Raw genomic sequence first — 21061 nt, forward strand, 5'->3', positions numbered from 1 at the left:
TTATGTCACATAAACAGATGGAATTTCAAATGTGCTTTTTTTTACGCTGCCTTCGACAAAGCTTTGCATTGCAAAAAGCAATGTTTTTTCTTAAACAGATATACTACAGTTGAACAGCGTGACAGCAGGAACTTTTTGCCTAGGTTTAATCAGCTATGTTCAATCAAAAACAGTCGCTGTCAGAAAAAAAATAAATATTGTACCTTTTCCCTCTCATCTTCCTTATAAATGATGCTTATACCAGCTGTTGGTTCAAAATAATTCTGTCTCTCTGACTCTGAATGTGTGAGTCTCGCTTTGGTGAGAAAACACAGACAGATCTAGAGCTGATCTACAGTTAGACTTCATGTTGAATAAATGTTCAAGACCTCGCTATAAATAACACGTGTTTATTTTAAGTCCTTTTACTTTCACACCCAGAAAAATACTTCCTATGTGGGAAGTTGTAGAATAAAAGCTGTTTTATGCCACATGATATTATCCTAGCTAAGGTGCAAAGGTACTCAAAACGTTCTAACAAGATTCTCTCAAAATGATGAACAAACGTCTTCAAGTAACATTAATAGAGGTTGTGTGCTGTAGGTAATCACAGCGTGTTTATATACAGCCATACTGCACGGCTACGAATGTGATACTGCATTTATACAACAGTTCGACAGCACTTCTGTGTAAATACATAAGAAACAACAATGGAGTGTCTTTAAAAACACTTTGTGCAGAACTACTTCCTTCCGCCACAGATTCAAGTGTCAAGTTGAGAGTTCAACAGCTGAGCCCAAGCCTCCATTACTAATTTGAAAATGTCACTTTAGGACTAGTAATAAAGAAACACTGAGTTGCTTCATCGAACACTTATTGAATTTAAAGCTCAATGTATTATTTAGAGAGAGATGGACTAAGCAAGTGTGATTACCTGCATCTGATACAGCATTCGTTCTTCAGCTCAATCTCATATTCACTATAAAACATTAGTTTGAATGTCCATTGAGGAAAGCAATATTTTTGTTGTACTATCCTTTCATCTGTAAAGGGTGATTTCCGATGACAGCCCTGATTAGTGGATCTGTTGATGAAAGTAAAAGTAAGTTCCTTTTTTACAACCCTGTTTCAGTCTCCTCTAGTCTTTGAGTAAAGAAAATGCTGTACTTCATTAGTAGTACTAGTAGGCAAAGGAAAAAGTTTTAAAAATAACGCTTTCAACTGGTATTTTCGGAACAGTAATAATACAGAGGAACGCCGTCGTATTAAGCCCTGCTTTATGCAAATGACCAATATCAGTATCGGTATCAGAATCTGTCAATAGTTGTTTGTTAAAATCGGTATCGGTATTAGGCAAAAATATCCTATTGGTGCATCCTTACTAAATACTATTATTAAATACTGCTATTATTTATAATAATATTTAATAAACAAAAACAGCCATCATAAAAATTGTTAGGCAATTCAGTAAAAGTAATTTAGTAAATTTCCATAAAATATAACGTGATGAGATTTTGCCCTCAACCAAAACTGTTTGCTCTGAAACAAATAATAGATTAATGAGACCAAAGACTGCCTGAATTCCTGAAGATATGGCCAAGGTGAGGCAAGGTGAGGCTGCTCTCAGCGGGATCATGAGTGCTGAACATCCGCCGACACCCGGGAGCTCACATATCCGAAAACACTGAAGCCAATTTTAAAACAGACGTTATCCTTATTAACAAACCACATATTTAAAGTCTAAACGAGTACACTCTTGCCTTAAAAGCTCTTAAAACTACATTCCATGACACAAAAACTGTATTATTTGTAAAATTATAGTAGATTTTGGCATCTACCAGAACACTCACTTTAAGAAAATCCAAAAACGGAGTGATACAAATGGTGAAATGGTTGGAGTTCCAATATAACTAGAATATCACTCCTCTTAGCCAATCAAATTCGAGGACCAGAAACTGCATTGTAAAAAAAAACATTGTTGAGTCAACTTAAAATAATGTGTTACCCCGCTGCCTTCAAATTTTAAGTTTAGTCAACTTAAAATCCTAAGTTGTACTAATTTAGATATCTGTGCTGACTAAACTTAAAATTTTAAGGCAGCAGACTAACAAATTATTTTCAGTTTTGTTTACACTGTTGTATATAATATAATAAATTTTAATATAATATAATATAATATAATAAATTTTTGCTCATTACAGGCACTGGGACTGTTGCATCGTCATCACTGATATATATACTTTCACATGTGTCAAGTGAGTCATATATTTTTCTCTGACTCTGAAGTTTTGACAAGCCAAAGGAAATACTGGCTAAATAGATACCGACATCACAAAGAGATTGCCTTCCCAGGAAATATTAGAAATTTCAGCACACTCCCACAGAATTTCCATACCCTCTTGACAAGTGACATCCATCAGTTGTGCCTCAGTGCGGCGTAGACCCAAAAAACGCTGCAATTACTGCTCAGACCAATGCACAAAATAATTAGGGGGAAATATGTTATTCTCTGACATCATTTTACTTCATTCTCTTATTAAGCCTCATCCATCATGAGAAGTCAAGTCTGACTGTTTCCTTTTTGACAAACACTGGCTGAGGAACTGCACCCACCATCATTCTCAGGTTTGGACACATAAATGTGCCTCTTTCAGCAACAGGCTCGTGGAGTATGCGAGCGCTTCATTGCTAGGATTAATTAGCTGGATTTGTATGACAATGGGGCTAGTGACATATGCTCCGCGGTTATGGCAGTAAGTGTTAATGAGCTTTGGTTCAACAGGCAGGGAATGTCGAGTCCATCCATAACGCTGCAGAACAAAGGCTGCACGCTGTCTCGACGCAGCGAAGGTTGGGTGTTTACATTTCTCATAAAAGACTGTGATCCTTAATCGTGTCTTTCTGACATATGGCGACACGTTTTGCACAATGGCGGGATTTCTTGCTCGCATGCTGAAGACGAATGTCTTGGCGAGTGGAATACATCAAGTCCATCTGTTGGACCACACAGACTTCATAGTTATGAGGTTACAGAAGACATGAATTCATCTGGCTACTTAAATGTAGTACTTTGTGGATGAGAGATTTGGATCGAGAGCCTTTTGACTTGACCCACAAAGAAACACTGTTAGCCTCGAGTGGCTTTCTGTTATATTCTTAAGTAGGGCTTAGTTTTTTTTTCCAGCCTCAAAGAATAAAGGTTTAGTGACTTATTAAATATTCAAAAGAAAAAGCTAAGTTCAGGCCAGAAGGAAGGAGCTTCGGGAGGCAATGAGTAACGATAATCACCAAAGCCATTTTCAGACAAATACATGCACATAATAATAAGACACTCAAGGGTGGATCAGCTATAAATAGAGCGTCAACTGCAGATTGATTTGAGATAGGAGCTCTGGATCTGATTCAGCTGATAACTTCTTGGCAAAAACGCACGTCTTTTCCTCTGGTATTCACGATCGACTCGGTAGATACGTGCTCTAATTTAAATCTCTCATAGAATTTAGTCAGAAGCAGCTGGACTATATAATGAGTTGCTCTAGCCATGCTTAATCACACTTGCCCACCAGTGCAGGACCACAGTGTACATTTTTATGCCATTACATGCATTATAAATGACATTTGAATTAGAAATTATTCTTCACTGGATAGTTCATGCAAGGTTAGAATGACATTAGGGTCAGTAAATGAACACAGAATGGTGAACTATCCCTTTAAAGACCAAAGTTACTGTGCATAAACTATCCCTGCTACCTGTACTATCTGACAGATATCACTAAAATTGGTGTCTTGAGAAATCACACTGGTCTCTGTAACAGCTCTAGACTTGGTAAACAATCCATGGTGCTTTTTCAGCCAATCAGAAATATTCTCTACAAATCAATGCGTGTGTGTGTGTGAGTGTTTCTTCAACTATGGTTACTTTTGGTCTTGCACAATAAAATATTTTTTGATTTTTACTTTACAATTATTATTATTTTTTAAATCACATTATGTTTGAAGCGATAGTTCACCAAAAAAATGAAAATTCTGTCATTAATTACTCTCCCTCATGTCATTCCAAACCCGTAAGACCTTCGTTCACCTTTGTCGAACACAAATTAAGATATTTTTGATGACCCGGTCTATGCAGAATCAGAAAGCTCCAGGATTTCATCAAAAATACCTTAATTTGTATTCTGCAGATTCTTCCGTTTTCCAGTATCTTTTGCATATTTAAACCCTTTCCAGCAGTGACTGTATGATTTTGAGATCCATCTTTTCACTCTGAGGACAACTGAGGGACTCAAACACATCTATTAAAAAAAGTTCAAACGTTCACTGATGCTCCAGAAGGAAACATGATGCATTAAGAGCCAGGGGATGAATACTTTTGAACAGGATGAAGATATCCAAATTTTTTTTTATTTTGTCAAAAAAAAAATTGCCCCATTTAGTATTGCCTTTCGGAAGCAACAGAAGATACTTGCATGTTTCCAGGTAGACAAATTAGGTACAATTTACATTGATCTTCAAATTCAAAAAGTTTTCACCCCCAGCTTTTAATGCATCATGTTTCCTTCTGGAGCATCAGTGAATGTTTGAGTCCCTCAGTTGTCCTTAGTGTGAAAAGATGGATCTCAAAATCATACAGTCACTGCTGGAAAGGGTTCACATATGTAAAAAATGCTGGAAAACTGAAGAATCTGCAGGACCTGGAGAATTTTTCTGAAGAACAGTACTCAGTTTAACTGTTCAGAACAAACAAGGGACTCATGAACAACCATCACAAAACCAAAAAAAAACTTGTGGACTATATGTAAATCTTTTATGTAAAACCTCTTACTCAGGACAGTACAGTATGAAAAATTTGATCTCTTATTTGTTTTTAAATTATTCACATTTTCATAGATTCTGCAAGGGGATCCCAAACCTTTGCATAAAACTGTAATTTATAGTTATTTTACTATTTCATTAAATAACATTTTTGAATTCTAAAAATGTTTTAATATCTAATACATTTTAAGAATATCTGGGACAAGACTAAAATAAAATCTGTAAGGAAAACATATTTTAAAACCGACAAAAGATGAAGACATGCTTTAAAAAAAAAAGTTCATCACCGTTTGATCTTTAAATCAAGAAATTAAAAAGATGAAATCTGTTCATTTTAATATAAATCAACCCCTGGGATATAAAAGCGCTCACAGTTGATGCCCATGCACAGGTTTGCTGATGTCTGGCTAAAGCAAATGGCGGAAGTCCTTTACAGGAGCTTTAATGTAAAAATGCCAAAAATTGTTCCTACGCTCCTGGTTGGTGGTACATTAACAGCCGGTACCATCCTGTTTCAAAAACCTCTGCATTACACCATTAAAAGCACTCAAACCCAGCCTGTACTGAGGCTACTGTGATAAATGGTATCTGAGCCTTTACCCAAAATCCTCTTTCTGTGTGACTCACATTACAAAAATACTAAAAAAAATATGACAATTTAAGACTGTTGTCTTCTATTCATTTCTTTCCTGGGTATCTTAATAATAATAAAAAACTGTAGCTGTGCCCTCTAATTTAAAAATCCTTAGGAAATAATAGAGAACCCATTTTCTGGGAAAATCCAGTTAATGTTTAATTATTTTGTACTGTATATGAATGTGCAGGATCAATGTGTTTACGTAAGCTGTCAGTGACAGATATCATATTGATCTGTCTCTTTTGTTTACTCTGGATGCTCCCCAGACTGCAATGGATCATTTGTTTATGTGCCGCTCGTTAAACTTGGCCTTCAGCCTGTTCTTAGAATACACACGAGCGTCTACATGTACGAGCAACACACTAGAACAAAGCATGTGTGCGAATAAACAAACATCAAAAGGTCTGAAAATCTGCCACTCTGAAGCATGATGGTGAGCGGTCGCTACAGAGCCGTAGCTGAAATTAGCTTGACTGCATTGCATTAGATGCACTAGCGTGTGTCTTTGATTCTAATGTCTGAGATTTTCTTGCGCTTTTTTGCTGTTGTTATAGTTGTTTGATGTTTGACCCCTGTTCCTTGGATCCAGACGTTTCTCTCCCATCCCTGTCTGTGTCTGGAGCATAATTAGCATCAGGTTCTTTTTCCGTACTCTTTAGCTTTTGAAGCTTCTGCGTTTTTCCCCCCCAAAGACGGTGTGAAAGGCAGTCTGATCTTTCTTGATTGTTCCCTAGGGTTCTCTCGAAACGTGGAAAAACATGTCATTTGGCTGTCTATCAACAAACCTACAGTATAAAATCAACCCAATTCAAGATTAAAACCCACATACATGATAGCAAACATAGTTATAACGTCCTTGATTGGAATTTAAAATGACGTCAGCTCCACAGAGGATCACATTGTACTGTACAGCTAATGGCATATTTGCTCTGTTCAAAAATTTACATACTACTGGCAGCGTACTAACTAAAATAGCATCTCAAAAAGCATCCAAATCGCATTATACGAATAGAATTTTTCAATAGATGCACACAGAGACTCAACTGAAACTTCGCAAAGACCCACCCCCCTTAGTTACAGTTGCTACGTCCAACAAGCCATGGTGCTCTCATGCCACACATTATGTTCTCACACAGTGAAAAATACATTGTGGAGCAAAGAGAAACCGACAACGCGCCAACAGACAAGACAAAAAAAAGTCTCAACGCCTTCAAATTTGGTCATTTTGAAAGAAATTCAAAACAATAAAAACCATTTTGTGGACTTTTAATGTGTAGCGCCTTAGTTCATGTGGCAAATGAACCGCTGAAAGATGTCAATACACCTACAATACATTTTCAAGTTCAAGTCTACCGACATTAATTTTACTGTTTGGTTTGTTTGTCGAACAAAAATGGAAGATTCTGCATTATGATTGGTCAGATCACCTGTCAGTCAAACTCCCTGCAAAGGGTAAACTGATTCCAGTATAGTTTCACATCACTGTTGCTAAGCTAATAACTTTAACAATTTAGCTGTGTCCAAAATCAATTGGTGCTACATTTAGTTTGTAAAGTACTTTGCGACTGTTAAAAAAAGTATGTTATATTATAAATATGGGTGGCAGCTTCACTGCCATTCACAACTCCTCTCCCAATGGTTTCATGGAACAGTTGAAGTGTTTATTGGTTGCACATTTCTGAATCTTACCAGAAGGTAACCCAGGACCTTCAGTAGCAAATCAGACTCTCTAATCATTAGGCCACAACTTCCCCCCTTTTTGAAGAAGGCATATTCAGATGCAGGGTTTGACTTTGTTCAGACAGGTAGCAAAACAAATCAGTTTTTTGCCTGTCCAACTCAAATACGTTCAATTTTTGTAGTGTGAAAAGAAGTACATGAAATTGGACTTATCCACTTTATTTTTAATGTAATAGCATGGCCCTTTTGAACGTGAATGTACAAAGCTTCTGGTTTTAGCTGGCAGTTATTTTAGCTGTGTAAAAATAGTCCATTGTGCTCCTGGATATCGCAGACTGGTATTTGAGCCTTTTTTGCATTGTTACTGCAACAAACAATGTGGATGTGTTAGCAAGTCTGAAGAGAAAAAATCAGACCTGGCCACATATAATTAAAGACTTCAGATATACACTACCAGTCAAAAGTTCTTAAACAGTAAGATTTGTAATGTTTTTTAAAGAAACTCTTCTGCTCAACAAACCTGCATTTATTTGATCCAAAGTACAGCAAAAACAGTGCAAACAACCAGTACAAAGAGTTTTTTATATTTTTACTATTTAAAATAACTGTTTTCTATTTGAATATATTCTAAAATATAATTTATTTCTGTGATTTCAAAGCTGAACTTAAAAAAAAAAAAAAAACATTTATTATTATTACTGTTGAAAAACTGTTTTTGATGTTTCTTGAACAGCAAATCAGAATATTAGAATGATTTCTGAAGGATCATGTAACACTGAAGACTGGAGTAATGATGCTGAAAATTTAGCTTTGATCACTGGAATAAATTACATTTTAAAAATATATTGAAATAGACATTTTAAATAGTAAAATATTTCAAAATTTTGATGTTTTTGCTGTACTTTGGCCTAAATAAATGCAGGCTTGGTGAGAATAAGAGATTTCTTTAAAAAACATTAAAAGCTTTACTGTTCAAAAACTTTTGACTGGTAGTGTATCAAGAGGGTGAGAAAGTAAAATCACCAATTGGTAAAGTCATCATGTCACCATAGCTGCTGTTAGAAGATTGGACCAACCTGAAATATACATTTTAAATGTTATTTGAGCACATTTAAGGCACAGTTCATGTTTGTTGCTGATTTTAAAGTATGTTAATTAAACCTGTGGGTGGCAAGCAGTTTTTGAGATTTCATATTTTACCCATTCAAATAGTTAGGAGCTGGTCTTGGGTGCCCAAAATTGCTGCCCGGAGGTGTTGCAAACATGACTGCCAACTGAACTGACTTTCTTTGAAAGGAAATTTGATATAACCTTCAGTTTCAAATCAGATTTTTAAAAAAGTATGTCAAATGGGGAAAAAAGTAAATTACACTAAATTAAACTTGCAATGCAATCTGAGATTTCATTCTTGGCTTGCTGTACATGCAATGCTGCTATACATTTTGGCAAAAAGGTAGACAGCATAATTAAACAGATAGTTTACTCAAAAATGAAAATTCAGTCATTAATTACTCACCCTCATGTTGTTCCAAACCCGTAAGACCTTCGTTCATCGTTCATCATTCATACAGGTTTGAATCGATTGGAGGGTGAGTAAATAATGACAGAATTTTTAGTTTTGGATGAACTATCCCTTTAAGTTGCCTACCTTTGCGAATAACCTTTGCAGGGCCCTCACTAGGTTTTTGAACGGAATTGTATACCGGAGACATCAGACGGTTTTCACTGACTGTGCCATTCTCTAAACTGGTGTCCAAATGTGAGGCAGGGTGTAAGACTGGCGGCAAAATCTGCGTTACCGTAGCTTTTGGACAGTGCGGCGCTGTTTTGAGTGAGATGGTGCCCGTGTGTGGTAAGGAGAAAGGGAAGTGACTCAACAGCTTCAGGCTGGCTGGCAGAGGCATTTGGGGTGGTGAGGGCGAGGTCAGCCAGCATGGACGGATCTGACAGCAGGCAGTGCCAGCTTGGCATCTCAGGGGCTCGGAACACGCTGCCAGCACTCCCTACAGAAATACAGAGGGACCACTCTCCTCTGGGAGGGAGAAAGAGAGAGAAACAAAGAGAGGGGTAAGGTGAGGAATGTTTGTGTACGTGTGAGAGAAGCAGCGAGAGCGAGAGAAAACAGGAAGGAACGGAGGCCAAATCTGCTGCCCCAGAGTTTAGCACCACAGGCAATGGAAAGAGGGTAAAGACAAAAGAACAAACAAAGGCAAAACTGCAGAGCTGCATGGCTGCAGGTTGTTGACATTTAGCTGAGCTCAGTCCTCTATGTTTCCTCTCAGATAATGCATTGGCTTTAGCAACACTCTGGATCGTCAAGCAAAGAGACAGATTACTCAGCTAAATCGTCTTTCGGAATAAATTAATGTCTGACGGATGCCTTTATTTCCTGCTTAAATACAATTTGCTTGGGCACAGCAGTTTTGAATCTTATACACTCATCCATATGTGATACTAAAGATCTGGGAAGGACTACAGCAAATTAAAGAATGTCAGGAGCAAATGGGGAAATGCCACTCAAGGGTTGTGAATTGCCGAGAGTATTATTATACATTTCCGATGACATAAACTCAACTACACTCAAAATAAATTTCATTTATTCCATCTTCAGTTACATTTATATACAATTTCTGCACCTGTTACATATCATAAAAGCTTATATTAACTGTATTAAAACACATTGTATTCAGCGGATTTTCTACGTTTTGTTATACACTTTTTGTTTTTAATTTAATTTTATAACCTTCTTCTAATATTAGCCAATGGTTTCTTGCACCAAAACAATCATATTTTGCATACACTACCAGTCAAAAGTTTTTTTGATGTTTTTTTAAAGAAGTCTCTTCTGCTCACCAAGCATGCAGGAAAAGCAGTAATATTGTGAAATATTTTTACTACTTAAAATAATTGCTTTCTATGTGAATATGTTTTATTAAATTTATTTTATTCCTGTTATCAAATTTTCAGATTTTTTTGATGAATTGAAAGATCCAAAGACCTTATCTTATCTGAAATAAAAAGCTTTTATAACATTTTACACTATACCATTCAAAAGCATTCAAGAGTCAGTATAATTATTATACTTTTTTAAGAAATTATAGAAATGAAGACTTCTATTTAGCAAGGATGCTTTAATTTGATCAAAAGTGATGATAAAGACATTTATAATGTTACAATAGATTTCTATTTCAGATAAATGCTGTTCTTCTGAACTTTCTATTCATCAAAGAAACCAGAAAAAATTCTACTCAGCTGTTGTCAACATAATAATAATAATAAATGTTTTTGAGCAGTAAATCAGAATATTGCAATGATTTCTGAAGGATCATATGACTGGTGTAATGATGCTAAAAATTCAGCTTTGAAATCACACGAATAAATGACATTTTAAAATATATTCAAATAGAAAACTGTTACTTTAAATAGTACAAATATTTCAAAATATTACTGTTTTTACTGTACTTTGGATCAAATAAATGCAGGCTTGGTGAGCAGAGGAGACTTCTTTAAAAACATAAAAAAAAATCTTACTGTTCAAAAACTTTTGACTGGTAGTGCTGACTGTTAATCAACCTCTGAGCCTTGGAGTATGGAAATTCTGTCATTATTTAATTATCCTCATATTATTCCAAACCTGAATGAACTTCTTTCTTCTGTTTAACACAAAAGATGATATTTTGAACAAAAATTCAGTGTTTTTATTTTTATTTATTTATTTAGTCTTTAATATTTCTGAAAAAAAAAAAAAAAAAAAAAAACTATTTCCCCTTAGTTTTATTAAATGGTCTCAGTGGGAGTTTTAAAAAGTTAGACTATGTCTATATATACTTGTAATGAACCAAAAGAGCAAGGGGAATCTGGTTTTCCGTGCTTTGACCCCTGCGGATGACACAGTAGATTTTAGTTCATTAGGCAAAAGTCCAGTCTCACTCTACTGAAGTCTCAGAGGAGCATTAAAAAAAGTGGATTTTTGCTGCTTGGTCAGTTTAGTGAAATAAAATTATGCTAACGCTCTTGAAGATTTTTAACATAACTTAATTTCATTTTATTTAATCTAACATTTTCCATGCAGATTATTTGATTTAGTATGCTACTAAATTAAAGCATGGATATTTTTTAAAGAGACCCAAAAATGTAATGTAATTTCAACTTATTTTATCAATGTCCTTACTACTTTTCTGGGTCTTGAACTTAGTAGTTGCGTTGCTGTCTACGCAGGGTCAGAAAGCTCTTGGATTTCATTAAAAATATCTTAATTAGCGTTCTGAAGATGAACGAAGGTCTTACAGGTTTGGAACGACATGAGGGTGACTAATTAATTATAGAATTTTCATTTTTGGCTCAACAATCCTGTTTCGCTGCATCTACAATAATTAAATAAACTGCATGGGAAAGTTCTAATTAATTGTGCTTACTGAATGTCTTTATTTCTCACTGTGTCTGAATCTGGAGATGGCGATTATGGAATATCAAACTGTAAGGAACCTGAGTGCTCATCTCTAAGGTCCTGGAAATCTGCCAGGTGAACAATGCCTGTTCTGCCTCTTTCCTGTCCTCTTACAGTTCCTCACTCTCCTGAGCACCAATATGATTCATTATTAAACCAAGAGTATATCTCAAGCTTGTGGTGAGGTTCTCAGTACCTCTTCGATCCCCTTGTAATTCCAGGGTGAGGCAAGAATTGGTTTTAAATTAGTTTCACAGTGAACACTTGAATCTCTCTCCCTCTCAAAGAGTGACCTCATTAAAAAGATGAGCCACAGGGCCTGAGAGCAAGTACAAAAACATACACACACACACACACACTCATGGAGAAGCATACAAATACTCATAAACACATACTGAAATCATGAACAATCCCAGACCAAGGTTATTAACACTAACGGAAACTATTATGATTATGAAAACTGGAAACAGTATTGTTAGCCAAAATAAAATTATTAGTTTGCACAAAACTAAATCTGACATAAAGTTTTACTTGGAACTACTTTCTGCACAAGAGCATGGCACAAGCAACCCCAAGATTTGGTTGCAACGTAAGTTTTGTATAAAACATCTGCCAAATACAAAAATGTATTAAATCAAATGAAATAGATACTATTCATGCATCATTACAATTAAACAGAAAATGAAAACAAACATACATACATAAACTTTTTCCGTCAAATGACTAAACTAAATTGTATTTTTGTTTACTTTGCATGCACGCACACAAATACAGAACAAGTTGCTTAAACATTTTCTGCATAAATGATGCTGATTAGTAAAGCCTAGTTACACATGAGCAGAAACAAGACAAATTGCCAAGTCTGTGGAAAATTCCTCTTTTTTCTCTCGGCAGCTGAGAGCTGACAGAGCAAAGGTCCTTAGAAACAATTCTTGAGTCATCATTTTTTAAAAGGCAAAATTCAAACATTGGCTCGTAATCAAATAAAGATGTTAGCGAAAGTCCATCCATCTTAAAGAGCTCAACAGCATAAAAAACGAAGCCTAATGAACCAGAGAAGAGGGAAAAAAGCTAATTGGCTCGAGCCCTTAATTTTTTTGCAGCCAGACACAACTCTGTTTAATGTGATGATAAGTTTATTTAAGCTGCGCTTATGCTGACTGACATGAGATGCTGGAAGATCAGTGTATAAGCGTTTTTAACTGCAAAACCGTGTTTTCATCTCAGTCACTCTGCCAGGGTTGCACTTTTGTGCTCTTTTTTTTCCTCTCACGCAGAGCGGAAGTTGCAGGATAGAGACATGAGAATGATTTGTATGCTGTTCACCATTCAAATGCTGAAATCGAAGTTATTATCTATAACAGTACCCTTAGAAACATTACAGGGGGTGCTTATAATGTTCATTTTAAACACTTAGGGTGGTTTTTGTCCCACATTATGGACATTTTGTCCTTGTTATTGCATGGAGTACTGCTGATCTAATATTCCTCTTATTACTCTAAGTGCTTCAGTTCCTGTTGTCCTGCCCTCTGTGCAGTGTTCTCCAGTTAATAGATTGTTTAAAGGCCCCTCTTAAAAATCTGTCAGCTGTACAATGTTTGAAATGGTGGTGTTGTTAGGGCAGCGTAACCAGTTCTAATTTGTCTTTATATCATTCAAAGGGAAATATTATGCAAAAATCCCTTTTATAAGGTGGTTGAACACAGTTGTGTGGCCGCAGTGTGTGGAAATAACCAGCCTATAATGGTATAAACCCACCCAATCATTTTTTTAATAATCCCAATAAATCATAAAGAGTCTTTCTGAACGCGCCATTCCGGATTTCTCCTTACATTGATGTCATCATAGGGAGAAATCCCACCCATTTGTGAAGATCTCTGCCCTATTCGCATAAACACTGCCCTGGGTGAGAAGCAGCAGTCTGCCATTACTGTTTTCTTGCTGTGGCTGCTGGAGATATATAATGTCAGTACCAAAAAGGTATTACAAGTGTGAGCCGCTGAGCACAATGTGGTTAAATTTCTTTTTTGAAGGAAATGTCCCAGAAAAAATTTGGGTAAAGTCCTATATGTTTGTGCCAATCATTTTACACCGCACTGCCCCACAAATAAGGGTCAGATCAAAGCTGGATTATCGCAAAGGTTGATTCTGAAAGAGGAATCAATACCAACACTACAAAGTAAGTATCAAGCATCATATTATCATCATATTATGTTTTCCAAATGGCCTTTTTGAAAGCGCTTCTTGGCACTCTGTAAGGCTAATGTTGCTAAAGCTACCATTGTCTCTGCCTGTTTTCACTGATGCTGCCTTAATGTGCTACCAGAATGATCTTAAATAGGAATGTGGTAGTTAAAAATTGCATATGAAACAATGTGAAGTTGACTATTTGAATGGGTCAAGCTCATAATCACAAGTGGGACTTATAAAGTTTGTGATAGCATGTGAAGGCACCATGAAACCAGCTATTTCATTATTTTTATCGTGCCATGCTCCCCATCTGTGTAGATCATAAACGTGCATATATTATGCACAGTACAATCAGATGACTGACTTTTAAACCTATTTCAGTTTGAACATATAAGGCTTTATACCACTACCAAGAGTTTCTGACATTTTCAGTGCATGAGATTGTCCTGTTTTGTTTTTGCCAGCTCTTGAAGCTCCACCCTCTTCTGTAAAGGGGTCTGGGAGCACCAGCAAACACAAAAACGGTGCGTTTTGACTCATACCCTAAAAGTGGCAATTTTAACAAGGTATGAAAATTTATCTGTCAGGTATTTTGAGCTAAAACTTCACACTCTGGGGACATCAGAGACTTATTTTACATCTTGTAAAATGGGGCGTAATAGGTAAATTTTAAAAGAATAGTTTGGCCAAAAATTAAATGTACCCACACTAAGGCCATCCATAATGCAGATGAGTTTGTTTCTTTATTGGAACAGATTTGGAGAAATTTAGCATTACATCATTTGCTCACCAACGGATCCTCTGTAGTGAATGGATGCCGTCGGAATGAGAGTCCAAACAGCTGATAAAAACATCACAACAATCCTCAAGTAATCCGCACCACTCCAGTTCATCAATTACCATATACTGTATATTTGTAATAAAAAAAAAAATTATTAACGGTGGATTTGTTTCTTACAAAGTAGCTTTTCTCTTCTCAAGTTGTTATTAGGTGGAATGGAGTAGTGTGGATTACTTATGGATTATAGTGATATTTTATCAGATGTTTGGATTCTGATTTGATGGCACCCATTCACTGCAGAGAATCTACTGGTCAGCAAGTGATGTAATGCTAAGTTTCTCTGTTTCGATGAAGAAACAAATTCATCTACATCTTGTATGGCATGTGGGTGAGTAAATCTTCAAAATAATTACAATTTAAAAATAAACAGCAGAGTTGACACTGATCCAACATTCCTAACAACTGGAATTTAGCATTTGATAATTATACAATACTTAATACTGTGTAACTTACTTTTCAGACATAGTATCACCAGTTAGTTTTTGTCTTGCTATTGAAAATAGTTCCAAACAAAGCAACGCTGAAGTCTCTGAGCAAAAAAGCAGTGACATTTCCTTCCTGAATCAATCTGTGTTTTGGAACGAATTGGTTGAATTAATAATTAATTGATGCTGAATTCAGAACTGTTCACTGTAATTTCACTGTTCCTGCCATGGAAAGATATGGTAAAAATACGAACTATTAGTATGTTAATTTGCAGTTCTGGTTTCAGTGTTTTTGAACGAGTGAAGACTCCATTGACTCATTGCAAAGATGTCTTCCGTTGCTGAATGAATCAGTGATTTTGAACAAATCAATTCAGTAAATCACTCATGAACCTTATATCCTTCTTGAATGAATGAGAGCATCTCATGGCCAATTTGTACGTATTTCACACGGTGGCTAATTCGTACAAATTTATACGACCTCACTCAAATGATTTTGTACAATTTCTGTGACAGTTAAGTTTAGTGGTGGAGTTAGCTGTGGGTCTTTGTACGAATTCCTACTAATTTGCCACCTCAAAAAATACATACGATTTTTACAAATTGTATGAATTCGAACAAGCAGGTTATATGAATTCGAAAGAATTAGCCACCTTGTCAAAAATGTATGAATTGCTGTGAGATCGGGTTGGAATTTTTGAAGGAACTGGTTAAATGAATGAATCAGTGACTCATTAATTTAGACAGCCACTTGTCGCCACCTACTGGCAAAATGATGTATCCTGCAGAAAGAGTCACTCACCTCCACCACTAATACATACACAGAAACTCTCCCTATATTGAAAGGCATGGAACTAATGAATGCATAGCCTTTAAGGGCTTTGGGGTGGTATGAATTAGCTTTAATTTTCTGTCACATAAATTGTTCTGCTCTTCTCCCTGGAGCTTGTCCTGTCTTTTTTGTCCTGTGCAAAGTGGGGCCCCAGGACTGAGGTTTCACCACACACACTGCTTCTCATGTCTTTGCCCTGACTGTTCTGTTTGCTCACTGACATTTGTGTGAGGATCTTTTTGGAAGGTTTAGTATCAGCTGTACCCTTGGCTAATATCCAGATGTGGCTTGTGCCCCACTCTCTCTCCCTTTTTTCTCCAGGCTGAATGTTTTTTTCCTCGCTTCTACGCTCTCTCTATGTATTATTTTTCTACAACTCTTTGCATGTACCCTGAGGCTCCACCCACAGATGCTGTTTCTCTGCTATTGTAGCAGATTAACGCACTTGTCACCGCAGATTATACCGTCAAACAGCCATTTTTTAGCAGCGGGAGTCTGACACAGCAGTGAATGAAAAAACTGCAGCGTCGTCATCTCTTCTAGAAATCAATAACGTGTGATCACCGGAGGAGAACGACGCTGCAGCAGCACGGTGACACTTGAGTTCCGCAGCAGCCAGATGAGGAAATCTAGATTCAGCTCCACTTATATTCTAAAACTAAAGCAGTCTAAATCCAATTTGCTCACTGAGGATTCTGGAATTTAAGTTTTAGAAGCAGCTGATAATTGTGAGGACCATTTAACAAGAGTTTAAACAAGGTCAAGAACTTTTCTCATACTTTTCTCATACTTGGGTGTTTCTTTAACCACGGGCATGTTTGGCCTTGTAGACTTTTACAAAATAAACTCTCTCACTATTTTTCTAGTAATAATGTCCACTATGATGTCCAACAGTAAATAGTAGATAATAATAATAGATACTTAAACACTACTTTTTTCCTGAAAGTAATGAAAATATATTGTGTTTAATATCTTTCTGTAGTGCATATGATCTGATATATTAAATGGAATTAAACCCTTTTGTTTTGAAAACAAATTTCCATTATATATATATATATATATATATATATATATATATATATATATATATATATATATATATATATATATTTATATATATATATATATATATATAAAAGTCTAAAGGTGCAAGGTGCACAGAAAAAGACCCCTCTAAACATGACATAAAAACAGTGAACCTGTTAAAATATAAAATTATTTGTTGTTACGACAGATTTTCATAACACATATATATTATAAATATACATATTTAATATTTTAATATTTATTTTAATATTTATCAAAGTATTAATATAATACTTTAATATCTTAAATAATACTTTAATATTTATTTTACATAATAAATATTTGTTATTTTATTAATATTAATACTAGTATTAATATTAATATATTTAATATTTTATTAAAGTATTAATATGGTCATATTTATTTGAAATTATAAATATTTATTTTATTTAAATTATTTATTTATTTAATTATTTTAAATTGTATCCAAATTTATTAATTTAAATTATTTTTATAGATATTAATATGACCCCAAAAAATATTAAAATAACTAAAAGTGCTAGGTGAATAGACAACAGTAATCCAAAATGGCCAAATAAATAAATAAACAAATAAAAACACACAAACTTGACATAAAAACCGTAAGGTTGTTAAAATATAAAATAATTGTTTTTATGGCAGATTTTTATATCTTAAGATTGAAGGTCTGGCACAAGCAAAAAATAAAAATTAAATTAATAAAACAAATATTAAAAAATTAAGGCATAAAAAAGTTTCCACAACAGTTTTAATGTGACCTTCATAAGTATAATATTTAGCAAAAATGTATTTAGTTGTGGAGTGTAGAAAGAAGTTTCGTCCAGCAAGGGATGGGGTCCAGATATGTGCTCCCCTCCCGGGCGACTTATTAAGATCTTATATTGCTATTGTTCCATTTAACTATATTTTCCTGATATCTTCTCTTTATCTGTTCTTTAATAATTGAAGTTAGAGACTAGCTGCACAGATATCTCTTTCTATTTCATTCTAGGGTTGACACATGCTCTCAAACGAGAGTTCACATTCAATCATTTGAAAGAAATTACAAAGATCCCATTGTCTAGTCAGTGTTTTCTGCCCATTCCACCTGCTGCTGGTTTGGAAGAGCTGTGAGTCAGAGCACAGTGTACTTTGATGTTAGCTGTCTTTACCTCCAGTTCTCAATCAAAGGTCTGTGCCTGTCAGCAGCGGTCCGGCTCAGCCCAACCCTGCAGAATATGCTGTGAATTAGTCAAATCTCCTTTTGAAAAACCTTGACCGTTATCACATGACTCCATTTGACAGTAGTGAAGGCTGCTGACGTACGTAATTACCATTCTGGGGATTAGCCATGCGTTTGCACTTGAACAGTGTTGACCTGCGTTCACACACACACAAACGTGTCAGAACAGAAGTCAAGAATACGGACAAAAGAAAGGACTGAAGAACGCTCATCTAAATTGTTCTGACCAAGTGTGAGGTCTTGTGTGGTTGGGCATTTTAATGACAACACTGTTAAAATGATTTTTCGAAAGTTGCAAAAAAACAAAGATTGTATGTTTTACAAGAAAGTACTATTTAATAAGGCTGTGTTCTGAAACAAAGTTCACAATCTGACTCTGATTCACAAGCTTGTGTTTTAATTCAATTTGATTCAATTCATTTGGATATATATCAGGTACTGTACATGCCAAATTTTCTCATAGAAAAAAAAATCTACTGCTGCTGTAAAATATAGGCTAACATACATGAGAGTCTACTACAATATTGAAGGTTAAATTTAACTGATATGTATACAAATACTTAAATTGCAGTTTTTACAATAATACATTTTCAATTACATAATTATGTTTCTACTCCAGTTCGGTTTTTAAAAATACAAACAAACGGCTGTCATAAAAAACTTGACGGATTTATTCAAACATAAATTAAACATTGAAAAACAGTATAATTTTAATGACTATGTTATGGTGCATAGCAAAAAGCTCCTCTATAGAGATAACTTTTTTAGCTGACTAACGAGGAGTTTACGTCACCGAGTATGTTTTTTTTCTGAGGTAAATGTGACGTTAGGTGACGTGACATATTGTTTATAAGCTGTTTGACGTCTTTCCGCGGTTGAAACACTGATTGAGCGATTATATCAGACAGGATACGGATTTCGGTAAGCTGTACTCTTACTTTTAACATACTTTAGTTTATTTACCTTTGTTTCATGCTGAAGCTGGTGATAAAGCAGTGGAGACGATCAGTTAACGTGCGTTGCTACTGTTGAACTGAGGCGTTCCGTCACTCCACTTCAAACAACGCCAAAAACGGCATTTATTGTTTGAATACTGTAATACAATGGACAGTATTTGAAATCTGAGACTTTGTTTTATATCACAAGTAACAAAGCAGCTTACTGTGATTTATTGGATGGGAGGTGCGCTTCTGTTCATTAACTAAAAACAGGCCAGACTAATCGATTTTTGGAATTTAAGAATCGATGTTGTTTCGTAAAAATAAGATTTTTTACCCAGCCCTTCTACTTCAGTCTTTCTACTTAAAAATTCACATTTAATTCAATGTTACTTGCCACAATCTATTCATTAATTGTGAAATTTACTAGCAATTTCTGAGTGAAAATTGTTTCTACACCAATTTTTGATGTGAAACCACATGTAAAAATTATTTAAATGGGGAAATACCTAGGCCTATATGTAAATTAATGTAAATATGTGACCCTGGATCACAAAACCAGTCATAAGCGTCATTTTCTCAAAATTGAGATTTATACATCATACAAAAGCTGAATAAATAAGCTTTCCATTGATGTATGGTTTGTTAGGATATGACAATATTTGGCCGAGATACAACTATTTAAAAATCTGGAATCTGAGGGTACAAAAAAATCTAAATATTGAGAAAATTGCCTTTGAAGTTCTTCAAATAATGTTCTTCATGTATATGACTAATCAAAAATGAAGTTTTCATACATTTACAGTAGGATTTTTACAAAATATCTTCATGGAACATGATCTTTACTTAATTTCCTAATGATTTTTGGCATAAAAGAAAAATCAATAATTTTGACCAATACAATGTATTTTTGGCTATTGCTACAAATAAACCCCAGCGACTTAAGACTGGTTTTGTGGTCCAGGGTCACATATGGTGTAAAAATTATTTTATGTTTTGGGCTGTACTAATCAGTCGGACCGGGGAAAACATTTGGTTATAACAAAACAAAAGTTATAACAAATCAGGGAGAACTGTCTGAGGAACATAGGCATTTGTGGCTGACCAAACTGAATCAGGATTTCCAGGGCAAGAATTTTAACAACATTCATGTTTGTTTTATTCATTTCCAGTCAGATAGGTGAAATATTAGGCTAATATCTTAATTAAAACTGCTCATACATAGTTTACCACCTATTAACTTTAGCTTGTCAAAATATTGCATCCTTTCCTGCTTACTAAGTTCTTCTTTATATGATTTAGCAGCTTCCACATGTTTTTTTCTGTAGTTTAGACAGCATAAATTAGCAGAACAACATATTCAGTAGTACATTAACCGTGCAATCCATGCTGTTGTTTACATCCAAGTATTACCAGTATGGCTGCACATCTGGGTAACTGGCACTTTAACAGTTAAAAAAATTGCTGTTTTTGTTAGGAAAAATAATCTGTATTCGTAAGATTTTCCAAGATCTCCCTGCATATTTCATTATATTTTATTGGAAATATAATGTATAATGTGTGGTAAAAAAATAAAAATATTTTACTTTTATATTTTGAAGTTTAACTTGATGTATTACATTCTTTTTTATTTATTTATTTATTTTTTTGGAAAAGGAAGACATTCACCCTTCCCCCTGCCGCTCAATGTTTACGGAACATGCTGGATCTCTGTGCTTTCTCTGAGTTCTCCGAGAGAATTAAACACTAAATCAATACACCTGCACACAGACATCATTCGGTTTTCAATTACAACGACCTTGTGGATTACTTTCCCCAATGATTCTAGAGGCAAACACACACATATCACCTGTGAGGCTTTGCTTCGTTTTTTAAGTAGCAAAACAACATTTTTTATATTCGGTGTCATGAGATGGACAATAAAAGCATTGGCTTCAAAACGTCAGCCCACTGCTGGCCGGTTCCTGTGCAAGAAATCCATCGACTACAAAAC

General features: G+C 35.1%; 1 protein-coding gene across 1 annotated transcript in view; it reads left to right on the forward strand.

The window, feature by feature from the left end:
• Positions 1-18976: 18976 nt before the first annotated feature.
• dgat1b (diacylglycerol O-acyltransferase 1b) overlaps positions 18977-21061 on the forward strand; it is a 43599-nt gene continuing 41514 nt past the window's right edge. The window contains exon 1 of the mRNA XM_051131592.1: positions 18977-19051. The gene's annotated coding sequence lies outside the window, so the exon portion shown is untranslated. The remainder of the gene's footprint in view (positions 19052-21061) is intronic.

This window comes from Labeo rohita, chromosome 16 (genome assembly GCF_022985175.1).
Source record: "Labeo rohita strain BAU-BD-2019 chromosome 16, IGBB_LRoh.1.0, whole genome shotgun sequence".
NCBI lineage: Eukaryota > Metazoa > Chordata > Actinopteri > Cypriniformes > Cyprinidae > Labeo > Labeo rohita.